Source organism: Nestor notabilis, unplaced genomic scaffold (genome assembly GCF_000696875.1).
Source record: "Nestor notabilis isolate BGI_N333 unplaced genomic scaffold, ASM69687v1 scaffold26430, whole genome shotgun sequence".
In the NCBI taxonomy this organism is placed as follows: domain Eukaryota; kingdom Metazoa; phylum Chordata; class Aves; order Psittaciformes; family Psittacidae; genus Nestor; species Nestor notabilis.
Genome location: NW_009912132.1, coordinates 13,787 through 19,711, shown reverse-complemented (window position 1 = coordinate 19,711; position 5,925 = coordinate 13,787).

Below are 5,925 nucleotides of genomic sequence, written 5' to 3'. Positions count from 1 at the left end.
CGGCGAAAACCCCCCCCAGCCACAAGACAACCAAAAAGCAAATGGTGCGTGCTTCCCATCTGTCAGGAGACCCAAAATCCATCAGACTGACAGGTCTCTGTCCCGTGGCATTGTGTTGCAGAGGGGGACTTGCTGCGCTCCCACTACAGACAGCATCATCCAGGCCACTGTGAACTTGAAGAGCCCGTGATTCCCAGCCCCTTATCAAATCTGAAGGTGAACAGAGGAGCAAGAAACAAGAGTGAAAGGCGCAGCGCTGGCTCAGACATTGAAATCAAATTGTTTGCCCAAGCCCAGTTTTCCGCTGGGCTTTTAAATTCCTGAAGTAATTAAGATCTTCTGGGACAAATCGGTTTTGCTCCTCCACTGGACCACGTCAACGTGCACGAAGGGAGGCTCTGACCCACCCTTTCAGGGGCTACTTCTGTTTGAAGATAGGGTGAATAATGGCTGAAACACGTCAGGACTTCAACGTTTTGGGGTAGTTTGGTAAAAAAATCCTTTCTCCCTTCCCCCAGTGGGGATAAACCAACGTCAGTGCTTTGGGAAATGAATCGCTGGTCTTGGACTTCCTGCATCCCTGCATCCCACATTCCTGCCAGTGGTGAATCACACACAGCAGACATGGCGCTTGCCCACAGCGATCCAGCTTGGACCTGGGGAAGTCTGGGCAGAGAGGGGGGAAAAGTGACGTGAAAGGAAAAACCTGAGTCACTGAGAAAGCAGGTCTGGAGGCTCCCAGGCTCATGGGACCTAAGCTCTGCACATGCCTGAGCCACGTTAAGCCAGAGAGCTCGCTGGTCTATCCACTTTCTTCTTGTTGGCTACAGAGAAGGAAAAGAGGCAGCTTTAGAAACTTGAAAGACAAAGTGCCAAGTGCACTCGTGCACCTTATCACAGCCTTTCAATACCTTAAGGGGGCTGGCGAGAAACCTGGAGAGGGGCTTTGGACAAGACAGGACAAGGGGAATGGCTTGAACCTGCCAGAGGGGAGACTGAGATGAGCTCTGAGGCAGAAGCTCTTCCCTATGAGGGTGCTGAGGCGCTGGCACAGGGTGCCCAGAGAAGCTGTGGCTGCCCCATCCCTGGCAGTGTTCAAGGCCACGTTGGACACAGGGGCTTGGAGCAACCTGCTCCAGTGGAAGGTGTCCCTGCCCGTGGCAGGGGTTGGAGCTGGAGGAGCTTTAAGGTCCCTTCCAACCCAAACCACTCTGATTGTAAGAAACACCAGGATTATCCTCTTGCAAGCAGCAGATGCTGCAGGGAGGAATGGGGCTGTAGACATGAAATGCCAACTGCTCAGAGGCTAAACAGGCACTCAAGCAGCCAGGGCTCTTTAGCCAGCTCCCTCTAGTAGCCTAAACCTCATTTTAAAGAGAGGTGGTCTCTGGAAGAACACAAGATGCATCTGATACGTCATCTAATCTAATGACATTCATGGCATATAAACTGTTTTCCATGGAAACCTATGTGCAGGATGATATGCACACCAGATGCCTTGATTTAATTAGCCCTTATAATAGCCTTAGTTGTTTAAACATCTGACCCATGCTAACAAGACTGGGTACTTCAAAGGCGGGTGAATCATTTTTCATACCAGAGAAAAGGAACATCAGAAGAGCCAAATTTACAGCACACATCCACTGATGTCCTGTTTGCCTGCCCGGTTACCAGCTTCCCTGACCTCGGCAACAAATGCATCACCAAGTAAGTCCTTCCTTTCAAACAGCAGGGTGGTGGTGTTCAAATTCCTTCTGGCTCCTGAAGAGGATCCCATGTGAAAGTACATCCAGCCAAGGCTGCCCAGCCAATCTGTGCTGGTCTGGAGTGGAGCGATGCATACTCACCATGGTTCTGCAGCATTTTAAATGCTCTCTGCTAGGAAGCAAACACAACCCTGCAGCAGCTGACACCAACACAGGGCTCCTTTCAGTGTTATGGAAGTCTAAATGTCCAAATAACTTTTAACTATCCTACTTTTTTGTCTTTTGACAGCCCAGGACTATGAGATTCGTATTTACCTGCACCTCATGTCCTTTGGCCTCTCTCCATGTGCAGACACGCACACAGAGCGAAGAGGACTAAAGTTCATGCACCATCAGTGGGAACAGTAAAACTTCCTAGCACTGTTTGCATTGGCACAACGGGCTTTGCTGACATTTTGGCATCATTTCTAGTCTACAATGCAGTGAATATGTAGGGTTATCACTACACTGAAAGTTTATGGACTAAACCCAAAGTTCACCGAACACCCAGCAAGAACAACTCCCAGCAAGAGGGACCAGACACTATATCAGGCTACTGAGTTAAAAGTCAACTTCAGGAATTCACAGCTGGTCTTTGGGCTACAGCTCTGAATGATGAGTGATTTGGATGGGATTGTGCCATGAAGGCCATGGAGGTGGGTGCTGCAGCCGGCAGGGGAAGAGAAAGTGAAGGCACAGAGAGAACCATGGAATCATTTAGGTTGGAGAAGACTTCTAAGATCATGAAGTCCAACCACAAACCTAACACTGCCAAGCCCATCAAATCCAATGTGACCCACCTCCAGGCTTGGTGACAGCCACCAACTAAGGTAAAGAACTTCTGCTTTGATGCCTTGGCTTTAAGAAGGTTTGCACTAGTGGAGGTAGGTAATTATAGGAACTGATAATAGTAGCAGAGCTAGGGTAACTGGAAACTTCTGCTTTCCCAAGTAGTATTTATAGGAGGCTTTATGGGTTGCTTTGAGGAAGGTAAGGACTCAAACACCTTTAAACAACAAGAAAATCTTAGAATATGGAAGCAAAATTCCTTTCCAGCTCAGCAAGAAGTATCTGGAGGTGCATATCCAAGTGCTAGTGTTGAGACCTGAGGAATATCACTGTCAGACAGCCACAAAGGTTTAAAGACTGCAGCACCTCAAGACTGAGCCAGGCTTTCCATGCCCCAGCAGCTATGTCTTACCCAGCAGTGAAGTGCTGCTTAGAGATGCTACCAGCACATCACCAAGGCTTCACCAGTCATCTGTGCAGGACAGCACCATGTTAACATGTCCTGGACTGCTCTTCAGAGCCTCTACCTGTGAATCTTGGTGGTGTCCAAGAAACCCCTTGAAAACATGCTTGGGATCTACGCCAGCACCCAGCCTTTAACCTCATCCTAAGACAAAGGGGGAACAAAGGACAACAAAGCAAAAGAGCTCTCATTTGAAAGAAAAGAATGATTTAAGCATATTCATTTGATCTATGTTCCATTTGAGACCAAGCTGCAGCTACCATTAGTCATTTGAAAATCTAACGTAAAAAGATCAAATCAAATACTGCATCTACTGCATCATGATTAATGTGAGGAACGAAACAAGGGATGATTCTATCATCACATTCCAACTTGCAAACAAAAGCAGGCTCAGAAAGGCCAGAAATACCCACACAAAGCCAGCAACAGCCACAAAAGCCATCACCCCACTCCCTGTGCCTCCTGAATCTTCCGTGCCTCCAAAGAGTACCGCAGCTCGTGATGCTGTAAGCGACACCGTGCCATGGAGCTAACAGCCCTCAGTGCTTTCAAAGCAATTCCTTCATTTAACTTCCAATTTATGAAGGCATTTTCCCATCCTTCAACTCTCATTTGCTCTGAGGAAATGCAGACCTTGCTTTGCAAAATGTTAAATAAATGGATGTCGCCAAATTATTAGAATTAAAGGCAAGTGCAGAGTTGGCCAAGAGAATCATGGCTGGAAACCAGCTCCCAAAATTCCCTGAGCAGCTTTCAGATGGTTGTGGCAAGATGCCATCTGAGAAAATCACCTCACCCTGGTATGTTTGGAAAGGTTAGAGAAAGCCTGTGCCATGGGGAGGGGACTGCGTAGAGATCGTACATCATCCTGCTACCTTCTGGGGGATGGTTGAAGACACGAATCAACCACCACGGTTGCCCTGCTCCTTCTTGCCCATCTTGGCTTTATTCTTCTCTCTGATTTCCTAATGCCAAAAGCATCCTATGGGAGTATTTGGGGATGCTCGTTCCTGGGGCTCACAGGTACGCGCTACCTGCCAGTGTTCCCTTCTCGCATGAAGCTTTTAGGCCAATTTTACTTGTGGTAACTCACAGCCTTCACTGAACATACGTTTGATGGAAAATGTGAATTTCCAGCATTTCACCTGTAGATTCTGCCCAGAGAAGCTGTGGCTGCCCCATCCCTGGCAGTGTTCAAGGCCAGGTTGGACACAGGGGCTTGGAGCAACCTGCTCTAGTGGAAGGTATCCCTGCACGTGGCAGTGAGTTGGAACTGAGCTTTAAGGTCCCTTCCAACCCAAACCATTCTTAATTCTATGATTCTATGATTTTCACCATTGTGCAGAGGGTTTGGCTGGCACTTTCTTGGTCTTTTGAGTACCTTTGAAGGAGAAAGGTCGTGGCCCACGTGAGCTCCTGGTCAGGCACACTCAGGCTGGCCCATTTTCTGTTGGAAGGATTCATCATGCCTTTTACAAACACCAGATGCTCAATGCTGGGAAAATAAAGCATACTTTCCAGTAAACAAAAGCAGATTTCATTTGTCTCTGAAGCATAAACAACACCAAAAAAGCAGAATAGTGAAAAAAAGTGCAAAACAGAACAGCACAAATCAGGTTTTGGGGGGGTGGAATGTGCTGAAAGCAGCAGGAAATGCGTGTACCTGGAGGTGGCTTAGGGAGCTCTGCAGCACAACTGTGCTCTGGGGAGGGGGCTGCAGCCTCCTTTTCCCTGTGCAGGGCTGGTGTGGGACCCTGCGTGTGCTGCCTTGTCTCAGACACAACGCAGGCAAGCCATGGACCTCTTCTTTTCCTTCCAGGTTGCAATTTGCAGGGGACAGAGAGCTCATCTGGGAGGGAAGAGAAGCCTGAAGGAGCTGACAGGGAACCAAAAAGAAGTTAAACAAGTAGGGGCTTCCCCAGCAGTGGCTGGGGGAGTGAGAGTAAAGCATGCAAGAGGAAATGCTTTGAGCCTGCCTGAGATTTACTGCAGCCTTGGTCAGTTCTCATAGCCCAGAGCAAATAGTTGAGCATCAGACAGTGCAAGCCAAAGTTTCTCCTCTTCCTTGCTGCTGCAGGGAAGGGAACTCCACATTAGATGTTAAGATAAGATTAATGAGTGTGAGTAAGAAGGAAAACGTTGCAATGCCATTATGTAAACCGCGGGCAGACTCACCTATGAGCTCTTTTTCCCCCCCAGCCATACATGAAACTCAGTGAGAGGTGACCAGAAACCCCAGGCTTTCCACTCCAAGAGAAATAACCAAGAAGAGGACAAGTTAACAGCATGCAAAACCATGGCTGGAGTCTAGCAACCCTTTAAACATCTCCCTGTTTATCTTCCCGAGTTCTGCAGCTCAGACACACAGATCTCTGCCAGGGGACAGTCAATCTCCTTGTTCTTTCTAAGCTGCAGCAGAGAGATGCTATCGCTGACCTACAACCCAGCAAGGTCCCGGGTACCAACTTGGTGTGGCTTCTGCACAAGCCTGAGGGGAGATGGAGGCAGGAAGGAGACGCTTCCAAGCTCAAGGAATGTCAAGGCTGGAGATATTTTGCTTGGTTTGCTTTGTTTGTAATCACCATAATTCCAACTCTTTTGATGGTTTTCTTCCAGTTTAGGAGAATGTCTCTTTGCCTTTAGAGGAAATGCTGGCACCAACTCAGACAAACATTTCCCAAGTGAAAATAGCAGGAAGCCTAAAAAAAGCAGGAATCCAGCCTTGGACTGGAGATAGCTACAGGGACTTCATCCTCAGGTACCTGAAATGCTTTCTACCACCTGCACTTAAGAACACAGGGTCTGGGTGCTGCAGATGGAGCCTGCACATCTGCTGACCCCTAGGGAAGAGCAGCCATCAGAAACGCTTCAGCTTGAGCTCGGAGACAGTTTTCCAACGAAAACGCCAAGGAAAAAGAAAAGCTGTTG